General features: G+C 50.2%; 1 protein-coding gene across 2 annotated transcripts in view; it reads left to right on the top strand.

The window, feature by feature from the left end:
- The window catches only part of LOC143767985 (uncharacterized), an 85378-nt gene that overhangs the window by 27125 nt on the left and 40750 nt on the right, over positions 1 to 17503 (top strand). Inside the window, exon 1 of one of the 2 annotated variants that reach the window (XM_077256581.1) lies at positions 13974 to 14085. The exons of the other annotated variant lie outside the window; for it this stretch is intronic. The gene's annotated coding sequence lies outside the window, so the exon portion shown is untranslated. Of the gene's footprint in view, positions 1 to 13973; positions 14086 to 17503 lie in introns of those variants that run through there. 2 annotated transcript variants of the gene reach the window in all.

Genomic DNA, 17503 nt, shown 5'->3' with positions numbered 1-17503 from the left:
AACTCAAGCTGAACACAATCGTGCTCTATATGCCGTCTTTGAATGCCTCCTCTCTGCTGGACTCACCTTAAACAAGGAAAAATGTGAATTTGATAAAAATTCATTAGAGTTTTACGGTCATATTTTTTCGGCAAAAGGGGTACAACCTGATCCCAAGAAAGTGGAATCCATTAAATCAGCCTCAATTCCACAAGATGCCAGTGAAGTACGCTCGTTTCTTGGAATGGCCAGTTATTGTGCTAGATACATTCCAAACTTCTCAACAATTAACAGTCCATTAAGGGAACTTACAAAACAGAGTTGTGTTTTTCAATGGTCTCCAGACTGTCAAAATGCATTTGAAACAATTAAAACTGAACTTTGCTCAACAACCACCATGGCCTATTTTGATCCAGCTCTCCAAACTGAGCTAATTGTGGACGCCAGTCCCGTGGGGCTGGGTGCCATCTTAGCACAATATAAAGATAACAATCAAAATCCTCAGATTATTTCTTATGCAAGTAAAAGCTTAACAAGCACGGAACGGAAATATTCACAACCTGAAAAAGAAAGCTTGGCAGTTGTCTGGGGATGCGAACATTTTCACTTATTTCTGTATGGAGCTCCCTTCACTGTTGTCACAGATCATCAAGCACTCCTTACGATCTTTGGAAATCCCAGAGCTAAAATGCCTGCACGCATAGAACGGTGGGGTCTACGTCTACAGGACTACAACTACAAAATTGTCCACAAGCCTGGAAAATTCAGCAATCCCGCTGACTATCTGTCAAGACATCCGATGACTGATAATCTACCTGAGCATTCCGCCATTGAAGAATACATATGCTTCATTACAGCCCATGCAGTACCAAAAGCTCTTTCCATTGATCACTTTGTGAACGCCACAACAAGTGACAAGACACTACGTGCTTTAATACAAATCATCCGAAATCGAAGGTGGCATGAAATTCAAAGAGAAAAATTTCCCGATCCTGAGATTGATCTGACAGAATTAAAACTATTCTCAAGTGTACGGTATGAACTATCTGTCACTGAGGAATGCCTCATCCTTCGAGGTACCAAATTGGTTGTACCTAAGACTCTGCGCAGCTTAGTAATACAGATAGCGCATGAAGGTCATCTGGGAATTGTTGGCACAAAGAAATTACTCAGAGAAAAAGTGTGGTTCCCAAACATGGATCAATTAGTGGAAGAGAAGGTTAAACACTGTTCCACCTGCCAAGTTATCACTCCATCATCACAGCTGGAGCCTTTACAAATGTCACCTCTACCCACTGCTGTCTGGGAGGAGGTGGCAGTCGATATATATGGACCGTTACCAAATGGCCAATACATTCTAGTAACAATTGACAAATATTCCAGATACCCTGTCATTTCTTTTATCTCTTCAACATCTGCTACTAGTGTGATACCAGAACTGGATAACATATTTTCAGCATATGGCATTCCAAGAGTGGTCAAAACGGACAATGGACCTCCATTCAATGGACACGTGTTCACACAATTTGCTGAATACTTGGGGTTCAGTCACAGAAAAATCACACCGTGCTGGCCGCAAGCAAATGGAATAGTCGAACGCTTCATGCGCACCATGGGGAAACGAATCAAGGCAGCTAGCCTGGAGCACACCCCACTAAAACAGTCATTGTACAAATTCATGCGCAATTACCGCAATACGCCACATTCTACTACCAATGCTGCTCCAGCGCATCTAATGTTTGGCAGAACTCTGCATATACGAATCCCTGACATAGTCAGTCGTCCTGTACCAAGTGACTCCTCTGTGCGCTTAGCAGACTCTTCCAACAAACAAACCATGAAACACTATGCAGACAGAAGGCGAAGGGCACAGCCAAATGCTATCAAAAGAGGTGACGTCGTTGTGGTGCGTCAGAGACCAACCAACAAGACTTCAGCTACATATTGTCCCGCAAAATATAACGTTATTGACAAGAAAGGCAGCATGGTCACGGCTGAGAGGGATGGACACTCCATAACTCGAAACTCTTCACATTTCAAAATTATTCCTCAAAATAATGACAATGGACATTCTCTGGGGGAAGATTCGGTACTCAACAGTGGAGAGAATCACCAGGAGGCAACAAGTTCTTCATTAATGGACACCATCACTGAGCCCAGACGTTATCCATCAAGAGAGAGAAGGGCTCCATCCAGACTTATTGAAGAAGCGTGACTTTTTTTTCTTTAACAGGGCAAAATGGACATACGTTTTCTTGGACATTTTTCTTGTTGCATCATTAGTTCATGTTATTTTATTTTAGTTTTATTCGTTTTAAAAAAAAAAAAAAAGGGGGATGTTGTAATATGCATTAATTAATGCTTGTACCTTGTCTCTTTAAGAAAGATGAGATGTAGAGAATTGTGGGTAGTTACAGAGAGGAGGGGGAGAAGTTACTTTCACTTTGTCATGCATGCAGAGACAAGCTTATGCAACGTGCTAAAGAGAAATAAAGATAATGAAGATTTACTAGTGTGGATTACTTACAAAGTGTGGACACTACACTGGCCTTGTGCGTGGTGCAGGCGTCAGATTCCAGTCCCAGGGTGTGATGACGTCGCGGTCACATGACTGTGACGTCATGGCAGGTCTTTCTCGCGCAGGACCTGTGATGATGTCGCGGTCACATGACCGTGACGACCGCAGGCGGCAGCTTTCGGTCCCAGGATGGTATGCCAGAAGGACCTTCCATGACGTCACGGTCATGTGACAGCGATGTCATGGAAGGTCCTTCTCGCAGGGCCTGTGATCACGTCGCGGTCTCATGACCGTGACGTCATGGAAGGTCCTTCTGGCAGACCATCCTTGGGCCTGGATCATTCCGCTTACATGGACCGGCCGTACACCTTCGTACACATAGTTCCGCTCCGTACACCTCGTACACACATGACTCCGCTCCGCACACCTCGTACACATGTGGCTCTGCTACATCTACACTGTAAACCCCTCCTGACCCCGGCCACACATAAACTTCCCCTCATCCAGCACCATGAGAACCAGTACAGACTCAAACTAAAATAGGCTTTATTGGCAGGAACAAAATACATTTAGTGTTGCCAAAGCAAGGAAAATAGATGTAACAGGGGAGGGAATTGGGGATTATGGGAATGGGGTGTTGGGGGCACAATTTGGGAAATAATAGTCCATGTGGGGGTTTTAAGTGCAGAGTCCCCTTATCCAGGTGGAGAATAGAAGCCTTCCTTTGCGCTGTAGTAGTGTAGTCCCTTACTGCTAAGCTTCACATAGGGTCCTCACAGATGTTATCTCTCTCTCTCTGTCCCCCGGATAGGATAGGACAAAACCCGTATGACTGGTGACTTGAGCCTGTTTATAGGATCTCTTAGATGACCCGGCTCGGTGGGGTGTCACCGTGCCTCCTGGGTGTGGGTGCGGACAGTTAACGTGCAGTTAGCTGTCCTGCCGGTCTCTGATGCAAGGCGTGGAGGTCCTCACAACCTCAGTGTTCCAACTACCGGTGTTTCTGTACCTCAGAAGGAGGCAGCCTGCTCGGGGCTGGTCCCCTTCTGGTATCTCCTCCTGTACTTCCTCTCCTGCATGCTCACTGCAATCAGTTCTGCCTTCAAAATGTCTCTTTCTGGGAGCTGCAGCTCTGCGGCATGCACAGCACCGTGGACCCTCTGCCTTCCTCAGACTGATGTCTGGAGCTCACTCTGGAGCTCTGTCAGGAACTAACTAACTTTCCCTCCAAAACTACCTTATATATGGGGAGTCACCTAGTAAATAGGATCAAAAGCTCCCCCTGGAGGCCTGGAGTATGAATGTGTTGCATGTTTGTGGTACCTGGTTACAGTTAAACCTTCTTGCCTCCAAACGTAATACCACTCTCCCCGTGAGGAAAGTGACATTACTGTGATGACCAGGACCCTGGGGCACCACACTGGCAGCTGGGGTTCGTGGCTTGCTCTGGGCTTTGGCTCAGTAGGGCTTTATGATGGTAGGAGCTGGGGTTGCTGCTCTGTATGTGCACCTGGTGTGATAGCGCCCTCTAGTTTATAGTTAGCCATAAGGGGAACTCTGCCCGACAGGCTCTGTTTGAGATGCTGCGATGTAGTTGGAGGAGATATTTGCAGAACTCCAGGTGGAAGACTTCGGTTGGGCTGGAATCCCACTTTATGTGGCCTGGGTAAGTCGCTGGGCCTCAAGCCTCACCCCGACGCAGCAGTATAGGAGTGATGATGCTATCGAATATCTTAAGCCAAACTCTCTGTTAGGGCTGGCGGAACGCACCTGTAGCGCCCCCACTGCCGCAGGGCCGAGGGGTACCCGGTACCAGGCCTCCGTGTCTCTGCTCTGGGGTTGTCACGGTGGCTAGACCCGGTCCGTGACCCTGCTGAGAGGCGTACAGTAATAGATGTGGATAGATGATGGTGGTGGTGACGCTGTAGTGGTGCGGTGCAGTAAATAACGAGGACACCAGGTTGCAGTCTCTTTACCTCTTTACTGAAGATCTCTGGGTCCTCAGTCCGGAATCCGGATAACCAGGCTGCGCAAGTCCGGCCGGTCCAATGGCACCTCCAGAGTTCTCTTAACAGGTGGAAATCGGTGCCTTCCTGCTAGCGCTATGTGTTGTGGTCCTTCCCTGCTGTGCTTACGGAAAGTCCCCACAACTGTTGTGTCCATTTCTTAAGTTCCCTCACAACTCGATTAGATGATGTTCTGCTAATCCTCCGTCCCTCCCTGATGTTACGGTTAGGACGGCACCCGTATGACGGGTAGGCTCGGAGCTCTTCCGGGACCCTAGAGTCGCCCCTCTCCACAAGTTGCCCCCCAAGACTGCATAGGTGATTTAGGTGAGACAGCCCGCCTTAGACTGACTGTCCTGCCATTGGTTCAGAGTATTGCTTGAAGCTGAATATTGTAATACTCCCTCGGCGTTCCGGCCGCCGGTTGTGCGCCTCAGTAGGATGTTGCCTCGGTCTTACAGCACGACTCCTACTGGTATTCTCCTTGTTGCTTTGATCTCGTTTCTCACTCAGCACAATCTATCTCGCTTCCAATCCCTCCTTGGGTACCGCCGCTATACTGTGCAGGCACGGTCCCGTTACGTTCGCTCAAGTTGCCAAGCCTCTGTCAGGATCCCACCCCTGACAGGGACCCTACCAAATCTTCTCCCACAACACCCTCTGCCACAAGGTGTTGCCTGGTTCCAACCCAGTCAGCTTTCTTATCTAACTTCCTGCCTGACCCCCAGTTTACCCACAATGGTGGGGAGTGGCCTAATGAATAGAACCCTTAGCTCCCCCTGGAGGCCCGGCTGTGAAATGTATTGGTGTCTGTGATACCTGGTCAGATGAACTCCTTCAGTGCCATCAGACGTACCATAGCTCCCCTTAGTGGCGGAGCCACAGTACTGCAACGACCAGGACTCTGGGGCGCTGCACACCTGTCACGGCGTCCTTCTCCGGTACCACACAATCAACAGAGCAAGAGAAGTTTGAACAAGACCTTTATTTAGGCAAAAATACGAAAGGTCCATATACGATCCACCACACAAAGGATAAGATAGTCCTGAACATGAATGCAGTTCAGTAACAGGATAAAAGTCCAACAATCCAGCAGACAGAGGATAGCATAGTCCATATACTCTTCCTTCTCTCTGACATGCTGTCTTCACATCATGGTTCCACACAGGATCTGATCTGTGTCTCACTTCACTGATATTTACAAGTCCCTCTCCTCATTCACAGGTTAAGGGGGTGGGTCACAGGGGCTCATTGTTTCAACAAGCTAGTTCAATATGTCATTAGCATATTGGCAAACAACATTATTCACTGACCCTGTGGAGAGATAACAGTACAGGACTGTGGGGGCTGATATCAGATGGCAAATAACAGCAATTCATCAATTGGCAAATAACTCCTATTACAAGAGAACATCATGAATAAGTAAAATAGAAATATACACAAAAATGATACCCACATAGCATATCACACCATCACAGCTCCGAATAATTATAAAGATAGTAATAAGGTGCTTTCGCAGCCCGGGGTCCACCGTGCAGAGATGGAATCTACTGCTAGGTAATGATGGCACTATATGGCGGTACAACGCCAGAACAAACGCGGGTTCCCACACCCGGTATGAACTGACGCAAACTCTGTTGCTTCATAGAGACGGAGAGAAACAAAGGAAACGTTTGTCCCTGTTAGCAGTCACAGGATGCAGCAGATGGACGCTAGTGGGATCCCTGAAATTCACCCCCACTGGTGATTGATCTCGCTCTGAGCCTGAGGCTTTTGAGCCTGCGCCTGAGGACGCCCTGAGTCAGATGCTAAGATCAAGAAAGAATTCCCACCCTACACTGACCAGTAGTGTTAATGTAGCTGAGAAGCCATTATTAGGCGCTGACTGCTTGCTCCACTCACCCTAATACCCAGACAACAACCAAAGGGATGGGGATCATTTAGGAACATTCACCAGTATCAATATCTCAGTACACACATACATAGTCAAGTCTATACTAGCGCATGGCCTCACTTGGGCCTCACCACGCTCGAAAGCTGCAATGAGCTGAGAAGCCCGAATGTTTCCTCGGGACCATAACCCTTCCTGTCCACCAGATAGTACTTTTAGCCTCATAACCACCTTGCACCCAACGATAGCATTCACCTCATAATCGTCTGTGGATGAACCCGATGTCCCAGCAGGTGACTCAGAAAACCGGGACATGTTGACGGGCTTTAGGAGGGACACATGAAAGGTATTGGTGATACCAAGGCATGAAGGAAGGGCCAGGTGATAAACTACAGGGTTGACCTGTTCCAGGACCTTGAAGGGACCTGTGTAATGAGGTGCAAACTTAGTGGACTCAACTCGCAGCCTGATGTTATGGGCGGATAGCCACACTAAGTCACCAGGAGCAAAAGTCGGAGTGGGGTGCCGGTGTGCATCGGCGGAAACCCTCATTCTCTCCTTGGTGGCCCGGATGGCATCCTGTGTGCGGTCCCAAATGTCACGTGCCTCCACCGCCCAGTCTGCCACCCTAAAATCAGTGAATCAGGGCATGGGCACAGGGACACGCGGATGCTGGCCGTAGTTAAGGAGGAATGGGGTTTGTCCAGTAGAGTCAGCTACGGTGTTGTTCAGTGCAAACTCCGCCAATGGTAGCAAGGATGCCCAGTCATCCTGCCTGGCCGAAACAAAATGTTGCAGTTATGTGACCAGGGTCTGGCTGGCCCATTCTACCAACCCATTCGTCTCGGGATGGTAAGCTGAAGAGAGATTCAGCTCAATGCTGAGTAGACGACAGAGCTCTCTCCAGAACTGAGATGCAAACTGGAGACCCCGGTCACTGCCAATTTTGTCAGGCGTATCGTGTAGGCGAAAAACATGCTTAATGAAATACACCGCCATGACCAATGCAGAAGGTAGCCGAGGAAGAGGCACCAAGTGCACCATTTTGGAAAAACCGTCTGTGACTACCCAGATAACTGTGCAGCTACGAGACTTGGGTAAGCCCACCACAAAGTCCATCCCGACCATTTCCCAGGGCCTGTCCCCCACTGGCAGGGAATAAAGTAGCCCAGCAGGCCGTTGCTGAGGAGACTGATTCTTGGCGCAGGAGACACAGGCCCGAATATAGTCTCCGACGTCACGGGCCATATGCGGCCACCAGTACGTCCTCGCCTGGAGCTCAGATGCCCTCTTGGTCCCAAAATGTCCAGCCACCCTGGATGAGTGAGCCCAAGAGAGAACATCCAGTCGCAAATTAGGTGGATCAAAAGTCTTGCCTGGAGGCACAGACTCTAAGGAGACCTGGGCCACAGTTCTCAGGCTCTCTGAGGGGACAATTAGCCGAGGCTCTTCCTCCTCCACTGATGACACTACGGAATGGGAGAGAGCATCGGCACGGATGTTCTTCTCCCCGGAAAGATAATGGAGGGTGAAGTGGAAGCGGGAAAAGAACAAGGACCATCTAGCCTGGCGAGATTTTAGCAACTCCCTGTCCCCGATGGAATAATTCCTCTCTAAGGTCTTAGAGAAAAAGAAGCAAGCATGCTTCCAACCTTGAGCATCCTTTTGAAATAGGACTGCTCCAGCACCGACGGATGAGGCATCCACCTCCATTATAAAAGCAATACCACCTAAATCAATGGCACTTCCAAACTTAAATAGTATCCAACTAGAACAAGAAGTCTAAGCCATGAAGTAAAATCAAAAAATTTAATTAATACAAATACATAAAATCCATACAAGTAAAAAGGAGCACATGTCCAATATTACTGTCTGACAGCGCCAAATCCCTTGTATAATTATCCAGTATAACCTATCAACAGCCTACAATGCATGTAATGCTGTAGCCATAGAGTCTATGCAGGTACAAAACAGATATCTGGTGGGTTCCCCTAAGATATTCAAAGGTCTGGTTCGGTACATATATACAATAGTATATTGAGGGCCATCACAGCTCCAAAATGCATAGACCAAAAGTCCTATATATATAAATGACGTATTCCCTCAAATGGGACACACAGACATATGACAACTATAGCAAATATAAAGGTAGTAGATAGGTAAATGGTATATGACGTTATCCAGGCAGTCTTGGTCCCCCAAGGATAAGGTCAGAACAAAGTACTGCAGTGCGCAGGCGCCGGGCCTCTCTGACCTTTCCCGCTGTAACAGGCCAGATTAACCCCCCCCCCGCCCAGAATATACCCGGGGTTAAAGTGGCCTAGGCCAGATTATACCCTGGGTATATTCTGGCCTAGCCCAAACTATACCCCGGGTTATAAATTGGACTAGTCCAGTTTATACCCCTCTGGGCCAGAATATACCCCGGGGTGCAAATTGGGCTAGTCCAGATTATACCCCTCCAGGTCGGAATATACCCCAGCTGCTGTAGATCAGATTTTTTAGCCTTTTGAGAACCATTGAGTGATATAATCAATAACAGAGCCGCAGGCAGCAAACGGGGCCCCAGGCAGTGCACAGGGCCCCAGGCAGCACAGGGGCCCCAGGAAGCGCACAGGCGCCCCAGGAAGAGTACAGAGCCCCCGGCAGCACACAGGGGCTCCAGGGAGCGCATAAGGCCCCAGGCAGTGCACAGAGCCCCAGGCAGCGCACAGGGCCCCAGGCAGCCCACAGGGGCCCCAGGCCACCCACAGGGCCCCAGACAGCCCACAGGGCTCCAGGCAGTACACCGGGGCCTCAGGTAGCCCACAGGGGCCTCAGGCAGCCCACAGGGGCCCCAGGCAGTGCACAGGGCCTCAGGCAGCACACGAGGTCCCAAGCAGCACACGAGGCCCCAGTCAGCACATGGAGCTCCAGGCAGCACATGGGGCCCAAGTCAGAGCACAGGGCTCCATACAGCGCACAGGGCCCCAGGCAGTGCACAGGACCCCAGGCAGCCCACAAGGGCCCCAGGCAGCCCGCAGTGCCCCAGGTAGCGCACAGGGGCCCCAGGTAGCACACAGAGCCCCAGGCAGAACACAGGGCCCCAGGCAGTGCTCAGGGCCCCAGGCAGGGCACAGGGCGCCAGGCAGCGAAGCGCTCGGGGTCCCAGGCAGCGCACAGGACCCCAGGCAGCCCACAGGGACCCCAGGCAGCCCATAGGACCCCAGGCAGCACATAGGACCCCAGGCAGCCCACAGGGGGGTCCCAAATAGCGCACAGGGGGGCAGAGACAGTGAGCAAGGGGGTAAGAGATAGCGCGCAAGGGGGGGAAATAGACAGAGTGCATGTCCCCTGTGGGCTGTCTGGGACCCCCTATGCGCTATCTGGGACCCACTGTATGCTGTCTGGGACCCCCTTTGCGATGTCTGGGGCCCTGCTCTTGAGTATATCACTCAATCCTGTAAGGCTAGTTTCACATTTGCGTACAGCCATGCGCATACGTACGCTCTCAGTGAAGCCTTGACCACTGCTGCGCCCTGCCGGTTAAGCTCCGCCCACGTTCTTTTGACAGTGCTGCAACCCGCGGCAAAGGCAACAAGTTGGATTTTCTTGCATTCACCGAATCGTCAAAACAACGCATGCGGGCGCAAATGCAAACATCCGCAGGGCCTGCGTACCCAATGACAAAGATAGGGTGCGCAGGCCGCATGCAGCTGCATGCGTACCTGGGCGGAGCTTAACTGGAGGGCGCGGCAGTGGGTGGGGCTTCATTAAGAGCGTACACAGCCGTGCGCAAATGTGAAACTAGCCTAAGATGTCTAGGGCCCCTGTGCGATGTCTGGGGCCCCTGTGCGATGTCTGGGGCCCCGTTCTTGAGTACATCACTCAATGGTTCTCATAAGCGTGAAAAATCTGATCTACAGCAGCAGGGGTATATTGTGGCCCGGAGGAGTATAATCTGGCCTAGGTATAATATACCCATGGTCTATATTCCTGTAGGGCAGAATATTAGGGTTTTTTTTGCTGCTGTAGTGCTACAGTATATATAGATGCACATACACAAACCATATACCATTTCATGCGGCTTTTGTCAGATTTTCATGCAGTCTGCAGCAGATTTCCCTCTTCCACGTGACACGGAGAAATCTGCTGTGCTTCTGCACAAAAAAATCCACATCGTTGGGATGCGGATTTTGATGCAGATTGACTGCTGATTTTTTCCCTGTTGAAAATCAACAGCAAATCTAACGGGTGGACTCGACTTCTAGCATGTGTTGGAGGCATCACATTGAACGGACAGTAGATGGTGCAGTTCCATCAGTGCATAGTTAATGTTACGTGTTGTAACTTGTTATGTATGTTTCTCCCTGCTCTCTATGATATGCACCTTACGTTCTCCAGTGTGAGTTCCTATTCTATCCTGATAAGGTATATAAAGTGAACTTGGAACGCCTCCAACAACAAAAAAAGGTTTCCAATTTTGACAACAATGGAAGACCAACTATATGATTAGCTTTTGAGATTCTACACTGCAACAGAACAAAAGTACCCCCCAGTGGATCTACGATCTACCTCCAGAGAAACGTTGAAATGCCAAGTCCCAGTTTAGACAAACATCTAAGCCATATCGAGCAGAGAAAGGGATAATTTACTATGGAAAAAAGGAGGTTCTCACTAAAGGCCGACTGCCAAATATCCTGAAGGCCTTTCACGACAACCCAACTTCTGGTGGCCATTTTGGCAGAGATAAAACATTTGCCAAAATTTCTGACCATTATTACTGGAAGGGAATGAAGAATGATGTTTACCAACATGTCAAAGCCTGTCAAAAATGTTTTGTCACATGTCCCAAAATCAGCAAAGAAGCTCCACCACTCAACAGTATACCAGTGCCTGGAAAAGTATGGAGCTTAGTTAGGATTGATATGATTGGTCCTCTTCAGGAAACATCAATCGGGAACAAATATATAGTTGCTGTCACTGATCATTACTCGAAGTGGACTGAAGCAACAGCTGTTCCAGACAAGAGTGCCATGTCAGTAGCAAAATGTTTGTACACCATTATTTGCCGCTTAGGCTGTATGGACACTCTGATTAGCGACCAGGGAAGAGAGTTTGTGAACTCGATCATCGACAACCTGATGGATCATTTAAAAAACAGATCACCGCATTTCATCTGCCTACCACCCACAAACAAATGGCCAGAGGGAACGTGACAATCGAACACTCAAAGAATCTCTTTGCAAGCTTGTCAATGACCAAGGAACCAACTGGGACCGGTTCATCCCTGGTGTTTTGTTTGCCTATCACACATCTGTGCATGCCTCAACCAAGTGCACTCCATTTGAGGTCATGTATGGACGAAAGGCTAAGCTTCCTATTGACCTCAATCCCTCAGCAAATGACACTGTGGATGTCATGTCTCTTTCAGATGATGCCAACCCTGATGTGCTAAATACACTCACAACCATTCATAACAGGATCCTCTCAACTGTAAGTACTAACATCCATTCTGCTCAGGAACATCAAAAGTGTGCCTTTGATCGCCGACACAAGAGCAACAAAGAAATCACTGCTGGCACCATTGTTTATATCAAGAATCAATGTCGTATTCATCGCATGGGTTCAAAGATGGCACCACGCTGGGTTGGACCCTACTTAGTTGTGGAATCCTTAACCAAGGGACGAGTAAAACTTAAGAAGAATAAGACTGGCAAGATACTAAGCAACACCTACCATGCCAGCAACCTTAAGATTTACCAGGATGAAGAGACTTCTCTACCACCCCAGTCCCCTGATGACTGTTCCAGTGACTCTGCCACACAGAAACACCAGCAAACCAAGACTTTCAACCCACTACCATGTTCAGGAAGGAAGTATCTTACCACCACTCTTGACCTTACATTTAATAGGGTTGTGTACTTTGGAGGCACAAGAGATCTTGGACAACCACGGCTTACATATAAAACCAAAGGTGATGGGAACTGCTATTTTCGGGCCATCAGCTATTTCCTGACAGGAACAGAGGACAACTACTCCCTTTTCAGAGCTAAAGTCGTCCACCACATGAAAACTGACTTGTCCAATAAACTACAGGGCTACTGTAATCAAGATGTGAATGAATATGTGAGCACCTCTGGCATCTCTCGTGATGGAGTCTGGGCAACTGATGCTGAAATCATGGCCACAGCAAATCTGTTGAGTTGTGACATCGTCATCCACACCAAAGTTGGTGACCCCATGGATTGGTTGACCTATCCCGCAAGCTTCAATCTGCAGTCAACAGAACATGCACTTTATCTTGAAAACAATCATGATCAATTTAATGTTGTTATCAGTGATTACCTTTGAACATTTATATGGTAGTGTCCTGTCACCAGCCATGTGTACGATTATCAGCCGAAAGCCTCTCTGGAACCAATAATCGCCCCATGTAAAAGTACCTTTATAAGTTGAAGTTTCAGAATGTTATAACTTTTATTATATCCTGAACAGTTTTTTTATGAACAGTCAAGGTTTTCAGGTTGAAGTAAAAAAAAAGTCTGTGTGTTTAGAGTTTTAAACACTAAAATGTTGAAAAATTATGTTATTCTTGAGTATATCACTCAATGGTGCTCATAAACGTGAAAAATCTGATCTTTAATATGCTTTAATCTTTAATATACTCAAGAACGGGGCCACAGACATCACTCAGGGGGTCTCAAACAGCGCACAGGGGCAGAGACAGCGCACAGGGGTGCTGCGCGCTGTCTCTTCTCCCCTTGCACACTCACTTCCCCCTCCCTTGTGCACTGTCTCTGCCTCCCTGTGCGCTGCCTGTTGCCCCATGTGCTGCCTGGGGCCTCGTGTGCCACCAGGGACCCATGTGTGCTGCTTGGGGCCCTGTGCGCTGCCTGGGGCCCCTATGCTCTGCCTGGGGCCTCGTGTGCTGCCAGGGACGCCTGTGTGCTGCCTGGGGTCCTGTGCGCTGCCTGGAGCCCCATGTGCTGCCTGGGGCCCCGTGTGCTGCCTGGGGCCCTGTGCGCTGCCTGGGGCCCCTGTGTGCTGCCTGGGACCTCGTGTGCTGCATGGGGTCCTGTGCGCTGCCTGGGGCCCCTGTGCACTGCTGGGGCCCCGTGCACTGCCTGTGGCCCCTGTGCGCTGCCTGGGGCCCCTGTGTGCTTCCTGGGGCCCCTGTGTGCTGCCTGGGGCTTCTGGGTGCTGCCTGGGTTCCCGTTATTAAGAATGTCACCCAATGGTTCTCAAAAGCCTGAAAAATCTGATCTACAGTAGCTGGGGTATATTATGACCTGGAGGGGTATAAACCGGACTAGTCCAATTTATACCCCGGGTATATTCTGGGTGGGGGGTTAATCTGGCCTGTTACATCGGCGCCTGCGTACTGCAGTACTTTGCTCTGACCTCAACAGAGAAGACAAAGTACAGCGGAGCCGGAGCGTGAAGACAAGAAGAGGACGTCATCGTAAGAAGATGGGAGACACCGGACCCGAACCACAGCGGGACCGCCCCTGGGTGAGTAATAGTCTGCACTCCGCATATCATACACTGAGGCCCCTGATCATGTGACCCCTGACTCCTCCCCTCCTGTGACCTCATCACAGGTCCTGTGCGCACAGAACAGCCGTATATGTGGAGTGCGGCTCTGCGGGTGGAGGTCGGTGCTGGAGGCTCCATTATTCTCTATGTGGAATGCGGCTCTGCGGGTGGAGGTCGGTGCTGGAGGCTCCATTATTCTCTATGTGGAGTGCGGCTCTGCGGGTGGAGGTCGGTGCTGGAGGCTCCATTATTCTCTATGTGGAGTGCGGCTCTGTGGGTGGAGGTCGGTGCTGGAGGCTCCATTATTCTCTATGTGGAGTGCGGCTCTGTGGGTGGAGGTCGGTGCTGGAGGCTCCATTATTCTCTATGTGGAGTGCGGCTCTGCGGGTGGAGGTCGGTGCTGGAGGCTCCATTATTCTCTATGTGCAGTGCGGCTCTGCGGGTGGAGGTCGGTGCTGGAGGCTCCATTATTCTCTATGTGGAGTGCGGCTCTGCGGGTGGAGGTCGGTGCTGGAGGCTCCATTATTCTCTATGTGGAGTGTGGCTCTGCGGGTGGAGGTCGGTGCTGGAGGCTCCATTATTCTCTATGTGGAGTGCGGCTCTGCGGGTGGAGGTCGGTGCTGGAGGCTCCATTATTCTCTATGTGGAGTGAGGCTCTGCGGATGGAGGTCGGTGCTGGAGGCTCCATTATTCTCTATGTGGAGTGCGGCTCTGCGGGTGGAGGTCGGTGCTGGAGGCTCCATTATTCTCTATGTGGAGTGCGGCTCTGCGGATGGAGGTCGGTGCTGGAGGCTCCATTATTCTCTATGTGGAGTGCGGCTCTGCGGGTGGAGGTCGGTGCTGGAGGCCCCATTATTCTCTATGTGGAGTGCGGCTCTGCGGGTGGAGGTCGGTGCTGGAGGCTCCATTATTCTCTATGTGAAGTGCGGCTCTGCGGGTGGAGGTCGGTGCTGGAGGCTCCATTATTCTCTATGTGGAGTGCGGCTCTGCGGGTGGAGGTCGGTGCTGGAGGCTCCATTATTCTCTATGTGGAGTGCGGCTCTGCGGGTGGAGGTCGGTGCTGGAGGCTCCATTATTCTCTGTGAAGTGCGGCTCTGCGGGTGGAGGTCGGTGCTGGAGGCTCCATTATTCTCTATGTGGAGTGCGGCTCTGCGGGTGGAGGTCGGTGCTGGAGGCTCCATTATTCTCTATGTGAAGTGCGGCTCTGCGGGTGGAGGTCGGTGCTGGAGGCTCCATTATTCTCTATGTGGAGTGCGGCTCTGCGGGTGGAGGTCGGTGCTGGAGGCTCCATTATTCTCTATGTGGAGTGCGGCTCTGCGGGTGGAGGTCGGTGCTGGAGGCTCCATTATTCTCTATGTGGAGTGCGGCTCTGCGGGTGGAGGTCGGTGCTGGAGGCTCCATTATTCTCTATGTGAAGTGCGGCTCTGCGGGTGGAGGTCGGTGCTGGAGGCTCCATTATTCTCTATGTGGAGTGCGGCTCTGCGGGTGGAGGTCGGTGCTGGAGGCTCCATTATTCTCTATGTGGAGTGCGGCTCTGCGGGTGGAGGTCGGTGCTGGAGGCTCCATTATTCTCTATGTGAAGTGCGGCTCTGCGGGTGGAGGTCGGTGCTGGAGGCTCCATTATTCTCTATGTGGAGTGCGGCTCTGCGGGTGGAGGTCGGTGCTGGAGGCTCCATTATTCTATATGTGGAGTGCGGCTCTGCGGGTGGAGGTCGGTGCTGGAGGCTCCATTATTCTCTATGTGGAGTGCTGCTCTGCGGGTGGAGGTCGGTGCTGGAGGCTCCATTATTCTCTATGTGGAGTGCGGCTCTGCGGGTGGAGGTCGGTGCTGGAGGCTCCATTATTCTCTATGTGGAGTGCGGCTCTGCGGGTGGAGGTCGGTGCTGGAGATTCCCCATTACTGAGCGTGGGGGACATTAACCCCTTCAGCACTGAGACTCTTTTGAGGTTTTTGTTGCCACTTTATAAGAATCATAACGGTTTTGTTCTATTTCCTGTAATTAATACATACGTCCCAACTATGGAGGACAGGAAGTGAGGTAGCGGATTGTTCCCATAGTACAGGGCCCCTTTCTTGGCCCCCACACAGTGTAATGCCCCCAATATGCCCCTTATGCAGTATATATGATGCCCCCACACAGTATAATGCCCCCATTATGCCCCTGTAAGCAGGTGACCATATACAACACACCGACAAACACAAGGCGGAAGTAACCAATATAATTATTTATTTCCTGATAATGGGAATTGTGGTCACTATGGCAACAGTGAATAATGCAGAACAGGGTGATTACGAGGTGAAATATCCAATATCAGATACACAATGAATTCTCCGCCTCACTCTCACTAATAGCAGCCTCTAACCACATGTTACTTTAGCTACTGACAAGGGGGATTTTCCTGACACATATGGTCGACAACACTCTACTCTGCGAACACCGGCCATAGCGGGGTCTCCGCCTCTTCCCTTTAGGCCATAAGTCCTCCTAATAAAGTCTATCAAGGCTCGCTGGGCCGCCTTCACTTCTACCAGCTTTCACATTGTCTCTTGTACACCCTGAACCAACACCTGTACTGACATCAGTGCTGAAAGCAATGGCCGGCTCACTCGCGCCTCCTGCTCTTTAATGCAGGCGTATACTACTGAGCAGACTCTCCTCACAGATCATTGGCACATCTGTCTCTTGTACCAGAAGTAACAAGAGCTGGGACTCTGCTCTTGCCTGGCGTAATCTGGACTCTGATTCTTGGCTGGCATAGTCTGGACTGCAGGTCTTCACCAGCGCAGGTCTGGTTCTCGGGCCTTTGCTGGCATAGTCTGGAATCTGGGACTCATCTGGTGCTGCCTGGGTACTGCCACCACAACCAGCTGCCTTGGGCACTTTACCATGACCTGGTACCTCAGATTCTTCCCCGCACTCCTTTTTTTTGCTTAGCGCCAAACATGTTCTGGCTTTGGGGCTATGGCCTTTATAATAACAGGAAACTGTGTCATCAAGGTCACCTGACCTGGTGTACCCTCTACACTGTTTCTTCCTGAAACTCTTTCTCTTCCCATTGATTCCGTAGGGTCCTGTCTGGATGGCAGATGGCAGTCTTTTTGTGCCGAGCAGCCCTGAGGATTTGTTCTTCTTATGACACATGTTTTTACACCCCTTATGCAGTATATATGATTCCCCTCACACCGTATAAAGTTTCCACAGTACTGGCATGTCTCACACAAAAGATATTTCCACAGTTTCACCATACCTCCAAACATAGTATAATCTCACAGTCCCACCATTCTCTCCACACAGTATGTTTCCATAGTACCATCATCCCACCACACACAGTGTAATGTTCCCACAGTACCACCATCCTCCTACATAGTGTAATGTTCCCACAGTACCACCATCCTCCTACATAGTGTAATGTTCCCACAGTACCACCATCCTCCTACATAGTGTAATGTTCCCACAGTACCACCATCCTCCTACATAGTATAATGTTCCCACAGTACCACCATCCTCCTACATAGTATAATGTTCCCACAGTACCACCATCCTCCTACATAGTATAATGTTCCCACAGTACCGCCATCCTCCTACATAG

The sequence above is a fragment of the Ranitomeya variabilis genome, chromosome 4 (assembly GCF_051348905.1).
Source record: "Ranitomeya variabilis isolate aRanVar5 chromosome 4, aRanVar5.hap1, whole genome shotgun sequence".
In the NCBI taxonomy this organism is placed as follows: Eukaryota; Metazoa; Chordata; class Amphibia; order Anura; family Dendrobatidae; genus Ranitomeya; species Ranitomeya variabilis.
The sequence above is the reverse complement of the archived record's forward strand: the minus strand, read 5'-3'. Positions and strand labels throughout refer to the sequence as shown.